Source organism: Balaenoptera physalus, assembly GCF_965194825.1.
Source record: "Balaenoptera physalus genome assembly, chromosome: 7".
Taxonomy (NCBI): domain Eukaryota; kingdom Metazoa; phylum Chordata; class Mammalia; order Artiodactyla; family Balaenopteridae; genus Balaenoptera; species Balaenoptera physalus.
The window spans coordinates 81,851,386-81,862,092 of record NC_138886.1 but is presented as its reverse complement, the minus strand read 5'-3'; the positions used below and the strand labels follow the sequence as shown (position 1 = coordinate 81,862,092).

General features: G+C 38.5%; 1 protein-coding gene across 1 annotated transcript in view; it reads left to right on the top strand.

Moving 5' to 3' along the window:
* Positions 1-1,938: 1,938 nt before the first annotated feature.
* Positions 1,939-10,707, top strand: part of RASEF (RAS and EF-hand domain containing) — a 124,247-nt gene continuing 115,478 nt past the window's right edge. The window contains exons 1-2 of the mRNA XM_082469641.1: positions 1,939-2,058; positions 5,360-5,476. The gene's annotated coding sequence lies outside the window, so the exon portion shown is untranslated. The remainder of the gene's footprint in view (positions 2,059-5,359; positions 5,477-10,707) is intronic.

The window sequence follows — 10,707 nt, the reverse complement described above, 5'->3', positions numbered from 1 at the left end:
GGGCTCGAACCCGTGTCCCCTGCATTAGCAGGTAGATTCTCAACCACTGCGCCACCAGGGAAGCCCTACATCTTTTTTTATCCAGCCCATCTATTGATGGGACTTAGGTTGTTCCATATCTTACTACTTTAAATAATGCAGTGAACATAAGGGTGCATATCTTTTCTAATTAGTGTTTCAGTTTCTTTGGATAAATATTCAGGAGAGAGATTGCTGGATCATATGGTAGTTCTATTTTTAATTTTTTGAGGAATCTCCATACTGTTTTCCATAGTTGCTGCACCAATTTACATTCCCACCAACAGTGCATGAGGGTTGCCTTCTCTCTACATTCTCACCAGTACTTCTTATTTGTTGTCTTTTTGATATAGCCATTCTGACAGATGTGAAGTGATATCTCTTTGTGGTTTGGATTTGCACTTCCCTGATGATTAATGGTACTGAGCATCTTTCATGGCCATCTGTATATCTTCTTTGGAAAGTGTCTATTCAGATTCTGAAAGAGTTTGACATTTTCTTCATATGAAATTTCCTTAAAGTGTGGATCACCTGAGTGAAAAAATAACTTAGTATAACATGGTATCCTGGACAGGGTCTCTCCTGTGATTTTCCATCTTTTCATGTCCTGGAAAGTCAAAGACCCTTTATGATATTCCCTGAATGTGAAGCTTTGCAATAAGTTCTTAAGAGAGTCACCGTGGAAGAAGGGCATGCTTTCTTTGCTCCTGAGAATGTAGCCTTTGTGGTCTAGATGGAGTCAAGGTTTGAAAAATGAGCTTTTGTACTCCCTTATATAGACAGTATAAGTATATATGTGCACTTAAATCAGACTATAATGGGTAAAGAGAATAAATATTACAGCTAATTATAATATATACATAGATGAATAGATGATGGAACATAGATACAGAAAATGTAATGACAGAGATAGAGATATAAGGATGGGTGAAGGATATAGAGCACTTGATTTTCCCTTCTTTGTGGGTTTGTACGTGCACATGTATATAAAGAAATAGGGCTTCCAAGATCCTGCTCTATTATAAATGGTGAAAGGAAATAATTGGGTCTGTGTTCAATGCCTAGCACCATCCTAATTAAAATTAGGTGCTTATTAATGATTTTTTTATATAATGATGAGATTAGGGAGATAAATAAAATCTTTCTGTTAATAGAGTACTATATAGTCATTAACTTGATGGTCAAAAATAAAAACTAAATGAGCAGTGGTTAAAATATGCAGAAAACTCATATAAAATCTTGGGGTTAACCATAGATTAGATTTGATTTTCCTACATTTATTAGGTTCCAGTTTGGTACATTTTGATTCTTTATAGCATATCAATTTCTTAGTGTTTCATAACTTGTTTCATTCTAATAATAATTTAAAGCTCAACCTATGAGGCCTAAACTTTTCATTCATTTTAGAATCTTACAGCTAATTCCATTTTACATCATTAGTTTATCAAGGTCTCTCTTACTTGCAGATTTTATTAATAAAGAACCTGGGCGCTTGCATCAGATGACTAACTCTTACCAGTTTACTTCTCAACTGAAAATGCTTTGGAAAAGGTATGGGCTTTGGAACCCTCACCTCTAGATTTGACTGTTACCTTCACTTTGTACATAGGGACAGCCTCAACAAGACATTACTTCCCATACCCACAATTTCCTTACTTGTAAAATGGGGATATTAACATCTATTTTGTAGGACTATGTCAAGGTTTAGAGCTAACGCATGTAAAATGCCTAGCTCAGAATCAGACACACCTTAGGCAGTCCTCAAATGAAAACTACTAATATGATGATGATGATTATAACACGGATGGAAAAAAATGAACGTTTTAATTTCTAACACCCTTGATTCATTGCCCCACCTTCTCTGTGAAAAGAGACCTGTGCTTGAAAACAAATTCTATTTGCTTCCTCCTGTAGGTGAGGGATCAGATCGTCCATCTTATCGTCACAGTGTCCTAAACTGGACAGTCTGGTCCTCAGCTCCTGCTGTCAGGTAACCGACCTGAGCTTGGTGGAAATCAGCACCCATCTACGAACCCTCAGGTACTTCCTCCTCCGTGGGATCCTAACCAGACCCCAGGAAAGTAGTTACATAACTCTTTAGGCCTGTGGCTCTGGTCTTTTGACTTTTCTTTATTTAAACCACTGGAATAACCAATACACTTGCGTCAACGGAGGAATGAATTAGAAGCCGGGATTCTGCCTGATACATTTTTGTGTCTTTGGCAGAGCAGCCAGCATCATTCTGTGGGGTGACCTGACCCATCATCACTGACTGGAATAGAATCAAACAGAAAGGAATGGAGGCATGATTTGGGGACGTGTGAGAATTCGTTTGACCAAAGATTTTTTGGAAGGACCAATTTAGGACATGATTTCAACAACAGAAATGTGACCATTCTGAATTCCTAAGGGGCCAAAATATCAATAAATAGTTCTACCACTTCTTTCTTTCACCATCAAAAATAAGCAAGAGCTGGGACAGTGTGAAGAGGTAAGGGAAGGCAGAGTGGTCTCAGAGGAAATGCACTCCATGACAGAAGCCCACGTACCCACGAGCATTCTCCAGAGAAAGACATAGCATTTGAAAGGTGGTGTTCTAATGGGTCTGAGCCACAGCACTAGTTGCTTAGTTAATTCCCATTTCATGATACTTTGCCCCAAAATTACAGAGCTTTTAATCCCAAATTATAGAACTGCAAAGACAATGGGGAAAACTTTGTATATTTATACAATCTAGTGTTATTAGCCTCTGTTTTGTTGGCTGTTGCTGCATATGAAAACCATCCTGGAATTCAGTGGTGTGAAGTAACCATTTCATTAGACAGATTGTGCGGTTTGTGAATTTGGACAGTGCATAGGAGGGATAGCTTGTCTCTGTTCCTCCATGTCTGGGGCCTCAGCTGGGAAGACTCAAAGGCTGGGTCTAGAATCATCTGGAGGTTCCTTGACTCACATGTCTGGCATCTGGACAGGGGTGACTTGAACTCTGGACTCAGCTGATAGTATCAACTGAAGAACCCACAGATGACCTTTCCTTATGGTTTGGGCTTCCTCACAACATGGAGGCCTCAGGATAGTAAAACTCCTTACATGGCAGCTCAGGTCTCCAGCATGAGTGTCCCAGGAAACAAGAAGGAAACTACATCATGCTGTATGAACTAGCTTCAGAATTCATGTAGTTTCATTTCCTCTCAACTGTATTGATTGAAGTAGTAACAAGTGTGCCCAGTTTGATAGGGGAGGGCACATAGATCTCAACTCTCAATGGGAAGAATATCAAAAACTTTTGTGGCCATTAAAAAAAAAAAAGGTCACTGCCCATTCTATAGTTGAGGCATCTAAAAGTCAGAAGGTATCAATAACTTGCCTTGTAAAGTCTAAATAAATTATAGACTTGGAATTTTTGAGCTGAAGAAAACCTTAAAGATCCCCTAATCCAAACACTTGTTTAAATAATAAGGATGTTATCAAGAACCAGAGAGATGCCATGACTTTCCCAAACTCACACAACTTTGTAACAGCAGGGCTGGGATTAGATCCCAGGTCATCTGACTAACAAGTGCTCTCCCCACCACACAGAATGAGTATCAGCAACTGGGTGACACCCACTCCAAACAAGTCTCTCACTCATGGAAGAGAACTTTGGAAAGGCAAATGACACCAGCAGTAGCATCAAAGACTGCAGAAAATAGTAACCGCCACCACTCCTGAAAACATGAGAGATAGAGTAACAGCTGGGAAATCCATCAGTATCCCACCTCTTGAATAATATTGCCTTCTATTTGATTAGCAATATATCTCTTTCACAGAGACATATGTTTAATCACAATAATAACTCTAAATGTTAAGCAGTTGTTCCCGTTTATTTTTTTCCCAAGGGAAACTGGGGATCAGAGGAATTCAGTAACTTGTCCAAATTTGCCTAATTAGTAAATGGCGTGTAGGCCTCCCTATCAAGTCATCTGGCTGCACATCCTATGCTATTTTTTCCTAAATAGGAAAACTTTTAATATTTAATGTGCAACATACATAGTTAGGGGTATCCTGGTTCTATGAAAGTTTGTATTGTAAGAGGAAAGGGGGTGAATGTCATGGAATGCATCATAGCACAAGGACACAAAGCCAGCAGTTATGACTCCAGCACCTGAGCTCATCTGGTGAACTTTCCACTTCCCAAGCATGTCCTCTTTCCTTCAGAAGAAGGGAAAAGGAGTAACAGGCAAGCAATGCCATTCCTGCTGCCAGCAGTGCACCCCGTGTTACAGGCTCCTACCCACGGCTCCCAGCCAAGCCAAGCAGAGGCTTTCAGAGATGGGTATTTGCTTCCTTCGAGAAGCAAGGCAGGTAAGGTGTGGTGCCTTCTGGAAATAAGGCCTTAGAGGAGAAGACCCTGGAGGTGATGTTTGTCTCATAAGCTTGAAGGGTTGTTAACTGACTCCACACGGTGATTTTAGAGATGGAAGGAAAAAGGGGATTAATAATATAAAATATAAATAATAGAAACAATAAAAAGTTAATAATATAGTTACTGTTATTATTATGTCTGTGTAGATGTTTATGTACAAGTTCTTCTCTATTCTGAAAGCTGAAGCTATTTTTGCTCTTGCAAAAATTTGCCAATGATTTCTCAAACAGTTTTTCGTTTAGAAAAGTCTTTATTCTATTTTTTGATTTTGATATTTAAAAATACTTAAACGAAAGCAGCAAAAACACTAGAACTTTATTTGAACTCTGATCATGGAAATCTCATTTATATTGTCTTTAGCACCTTTTTTTTTAAAGATTTTTTTGATGTGGACCATTTTTAAAGTCTCTATTGAACTTGTTACAATATTGCTTCTGTTTTATGTTTTGGTTTTTTGGCCAAGAGGCATGTGGGATCTTAGCTCCCCACCCAGGTATCAAACCCGCACCCTTTGCATTGGAAGGCAAAGTCCTAACCACTGGACCTCCAGGGAAGTCCCTTTAACACCTTTTTAAAATAACTCTCATGATCACAACATTCTGTGAAAATCTAGATAAGGCTAAACTTGTTTAAATGCTTAGAGCTCATGGTACTTAACCATGTAGATGTGGGGAGCACAGAAGACAGAGCCCTTTCTCTATTTAGGAAACTGAGACTTGGGGCAATGCACAATGTGATTTGAAGCATATGTGTCTTCTTTATAGCAGCAAATTCCATTGAAATGGCCTCTCCTCTCAGCTAGTTAGTTAAATATGAAGCTAATGTTTCTCCACATAAAAGTGCACCAACTGTTGTCCTGCTAGCTAGGAGAAGGGTAACGGAGTGTGCCAATTTGTGAAAAGCCCCGACTAAATCCTTTTAAATTAAACTCTACAGGTATCCTGATGTGAGTGGATGTCAAAAGATAACTAAGGCAGGAATCCATGCATTGGCAAGAAGCTGCCACCAGCTCAAGTATCTGGACCTAAGCTCTACAGGGATAAGCAAAAGAAGGTAGGAATTTTGCAGATTATCCTTTTTTATCCAGTTTAAGAACTTGAATCATGAGTTTATCCATTTCAGCTTATCATTTTAAGGGCACCTGTGAGTCTGTAATGTAGATTATGATATGATGGGCCAAAAGGAATCTCTATAGATGCTAAATGAAAATATGAATGGAGATTTATCCAATCAACTGAGGGGAAAGTTGTTTGCCAAGAGGGATATATAGCAATGATATATTGTATATAGTCTGGTATGAACTACTACACAAACTTGGAATTATAATATGCTAATAATTATTTACTTTTCTAATTAATTGCTCATTTAAGCAATTCCTGCTTCATTTATAGGAAATCTATTTTCTTCCTCTTTGGTCTGCCCCTTCGCTAAATTATACTGGGACCCTGGAGGCTTACACAGTCGCAAGAGGAGGGAGGGTCTATCCAGCTTCACCCAAGTGAGGAGACTAGAAACTCATGAGTCCACTACTGCCCTTGCTTCCTGCTGCCACAAAGGGAGATGCTAAAAGTCATCCTTCATGGTTCAATAGATTCCAGGGTCCCCTGATGCAGTGATACTTAGGGAACTAGATCTCCATTGAAGCCAACTGGGCTCTTTGAGGGAGAATAGTCTGAATACCTCAGTTTGATGCAGCGTGCCCCAAGACTGGGGTCTCAAGATTGTACCAATTGGTGTTTAGTTCCTTCAGTTCCCTTACACAGCTACCTCACAGGGTATTGGTTGACTGATTACAGCTGGTTCTGACACCTGTCAAATCATGGTTCCTGAACCGTCATCTTCCTTTCCCCCCAAGTCAGCATTTCTTTCTAAACTCTCAAATCATTATCTCCCTTCCCCAGGATATTGGAACTAATAGACTGATGGAGGCTTGAGTCATTTCAAAGGGCCCTACATTTACCCATCTGAGGGAGATTCTCATTTATGCTTGGGCATGGGGCTACCTCCACTAAAATGTTAAGTAAAGTCAAATGTACAATGTAAGAAACAAGCAATTGTGAGTATCATTGTCAGGGTGCATGTCATTCTTGTAAGTAATGTTTATCAGCCAGAGCCCTTGTTCAAACAGCAATGTATAATCAGGTATAATTGACCCATTTAATGTTTAGAAGTGCCAGCCCCAGATGGGAGGTAACCACTAGCCAGATTCTCCTTTTTAAATACTTTCATTACGTTTTGGTCACGTTCGCTAATTATCAGGATTCTTTAAAAAGAAATCTCAGTATTAAGGAAATATAATGACTCGCTATGTCTCTTTTATACTGTCCATACCCAACTTTAAGAGCTAAAATAAACCTGTAACTTTCTAGCGTGATAAACAAGATAAGGGTTTATAAACTGGTTTCAGATAATGACAAGATATTCCCAGGAAGGGTCTAGACAGTGCTTTCCAACAGATTTAGAAACCAATCCACATGTATAATTTTTTATTTTCTGGTAGCTGCATTAGAAAAGTAAAAAGAAATAGGCAAAAATCATTTTAATACTAATTTTATTTAAAGTTAATATATTCAAAATATTATCATATCAGCATGTAATCAATTAAAAATTTTTTTATTCTAAGTCTTCAAAATCCAGTGTGTATCTTATACTTACAGCACATTTTAATTCAGACCAGCCATATTTCAAGTGATCAAGAGGAACATATGGCTAACGCCTTTGATATTATGTGGTACAAATCTAGACTATAGAATCTTAGAGAACAGGAATGACATCTCAGTGTGTTTCAATTCATCTTTAGAACATTAGTCCCACAAAGCACCTGTGGGAAAAATAGTTTATTTTTAAGTACATTCAAAAAAATGTAGCACATTATCTTCTTCATAGAGATTTATGATAGATGACTTGCATATCAAAATCAGTGAAACATTCCACAATGAGGACATTTGCTAAACATTGTTCAACCTAATGTTATACAACTTACTTGATTATGAGACTTTTTTTTGGGTAAAACATCAGTAACATTCATGGAGCTATCAACCTGTAGATATGCTTTCAAAATGCCATCTCATGCTAGAACATCTTATTACCTGGCATTTGGAGGGAAATAGTTTGCGCCACATTTGAAGATTTTCATAACTGAAGTTTTCCAAGATGCATCAGTGAAAATCGCAGAGTAGAGACCTTCAAAAATGTGCCCCTCCATCAAGACAATGAAAAAACTGGCAAAAATTGTCAGAATCAACTTTTTCAGAACTCTGACTGGAAGCAACCCTGGACACATTTATACAAAACAAAACAGCTGAATCTCTGTAGCAACAGTGAGCTTTGTAGTGTTTTAACTTACCCAAGTCCAATTCCCCCTCCCCAGCTCAGTCATCACCTTAAAAACAACAATCCACATTCCTGGTACTAGAAGAAGCAGACAGGCCCTCATTCCCAAAGAACTGTCATTATTTCACCTGTCTAGTGGTTCCCTGGAAGACCTCAGTCAAAAGGTTTGTCTTTATTTTGTCTCATTCAAACTTGGGTGCTAAAAGCTTCTCCTCAGGGAGCATTTGGTAAATATTTTAACAGCACAGCTGCTTGAGGCAGTGGAGAACAGCTGACACAAATAAGACGCTAACCAGAAAGGTCAAAAGGAAGAGCTGAGGAATGAGATGTATATGTGTAAAGCTATGTGCATACTCAGGAAATACCTGAGAAGGCCCATAATACTCACCACTGGCTGACCTTGAGGCTCTGTGAAAATATGAAGTGAAAGCTAAGGCAGAGTTGGAAACTACCTGGCTGAATGTAGAAGGCATAGGGAGTCCCTTGGAGAATGTAATGGTTCCAGACATTTAGGAAACATTCTGTCCAGTCATTGGCTAACCACTAAACTAACTGAGCAGAGACTTCGCAGCTGCATATGATAAAGAATACAGAATTTAAAGAATTAGTTCGGAGAAGTCACTAAACAACAAACACCAATAAGAAGTATAAACAGCAACAACAACAGACTCTGGGGAGGAGGAGAATTTAATTTTCAGAGTTGCCATATTATATTATTTTAAATGTCCAGTTGTTAACCAAAATTACATGACATGTAAAGAAACGAAAAAGTAAAGCCCATACAAAGGGAATTAAATCAATATGTGTATTTATAAATAGTATTAAACAATACTATAGAATCAATGGGTCAAAGAAGAAATTACAGTGGAAATTAGAAAATACTTTGGGATCAAGGAAAATGCAAACACAACATACCAAAACTTATAGAATGTCACACGGATCAGAATGGCCATCATCAAAAAATTTACAAACAATAAATGCTGGAGAGGGTGTGGAGAAAAGGGAACCCTCTTGCACTGCTGGTGGGAATGTAAATTGATACAGCCACTATGGAGAACAGTATGGAGGTTCCTTTAAAAACTAAAAATAGAGCTACCATATGACCCAGCAATCCCACTACTGGGCGTATACCCTGAGAAAACCATAATTCAGAGTCATGTACCACAATGTTCATTGCAGCACTATTTACAACAGCCAGGACATGGAAGAAACCTAAGTGTCCATCAACAGATGAATGGATAAAGAAGATGTGGCACATATAAACAATGGAATATTACTCAGCCATAAAAAGAAACGAAATTGAGTTATTTGTAGTGAGGTGGATGGACCTAGAGTCTGTCATACAGAGTGAAGTAAGTCAGAAAGAGAAAAACAAATACCATATGCTAACACATATATATGGAATCTAAAAAGAAAAAAAAAAAGGTTCTGAAGAACCTAGGGGCAGGACAGGAATAAAGATGCAGACATAGGGAATGGACTTAAGGACATGGGGAAGGGGAAGCTGGGACAAAGTGAGAGAGTGGCATGGACATATATACACTACCAAACGTAAAATAGATAGCTAGTGGGAAGCAGCCGCATAGCACAGGGAGATCAGCTCGGTGCTTTGTGACCACCTAGAGGGTTGGGATAGGGAGGGTGGGAGGGAGATGCAAGAGGGAGGGGATATGGGGATATATGTATACGTATAGCTGATTCACTTTGTGATACAGCAGAAACTAACACACCATCGTAAAGCAATTATACTCCAATAAAGATGTTAAAAAATTTAAAAATAAAAATAAAAAATATCTCAAGCAAAAAAAAAAAAATGTGTTTCTGTTCACATCTTTCATCTCAAAGGCATCAGTACATACTTCTCACTCTTCCTCCAAAACATATTCCAGATCATCTGCTTTTGTCCAAATCCTGTTTCGTCTGGCTTTGACAAATGTAAGAATCTTCTGATTGGTGACCCCTATTTCTACTTGAACCCTTCTATAAATTGTTCACTGCACAGCAGCAAAAGTGATTTTTACAAAATATAAAGAAGACTCCTTTGATGAGAAATAGTACAGGGCTTCTCATTGCATTTAGTACAAAGCAAACGAATGAATTTCTTTCCCAGCTTTATATGACCCTATAAGATACATTTCTTTGAACTCACTTAATACCAATTTTCCCTTTTCCCTCTAGTCTCTCATTTAATGATGCTTCTTAAATTTCTAAAACAAGTTAAGCCCATTCATCACCATAGGGTCTTTCCACGATCTAGTTCCACTGCCAGGAATTGGCTTTCTCAATCTTTGTATGGATGTCTTCTAAAGATTATTTAGCTTAAATGTCACCCGTTAGATAGGTCTTTCTGACCCCAAAGTCTAAAGTAGCGGGGCAGCCCTCTCACTCTTGGAGTCTTTTCCTTTTTCAGGAACTTAATGGGAGAGGAACAAATTTCCTTGATAGAACCCACCCACTTCTTGTCTCACCTCTTCTTCCTTCCCTTCAGCGATGAAGGAAAAAAGAAAAAAACATCAACTAGTGAAAAGTGCTATGCAGAAAATTTAAAAAAGGAGAGTAGGCATAACCAAATAATCATAGGAGCAAACCCAAGGCATATGTAATTACAAATGATGGCGAGTATTATGAAGGGAATTATGGAGTATTATGAAGAGTGCTATGGTGTACACATAATCTCCTCTGTGGTCCTACCTGTGACCCATGGGGCTACCCACATCTTTGCGATGATATTGAGTCAAGTGGCTTAGTGGCCTGTGAGTGGTCAGGAACAGTCTAAACCCAGGCTTTCACACAGATTTGTAAGCCATATTTGCATATTCATTAGCTTGGCACTTTGACCTATTCTTTACAGATAATAAGGTACCAGGAGCAGGTACTTTAGTACTCATTCACCTGAGCTGTGCACTAATTACAAGACTAAATGTTTGAGATTTAGAAACTGGATGTCATTA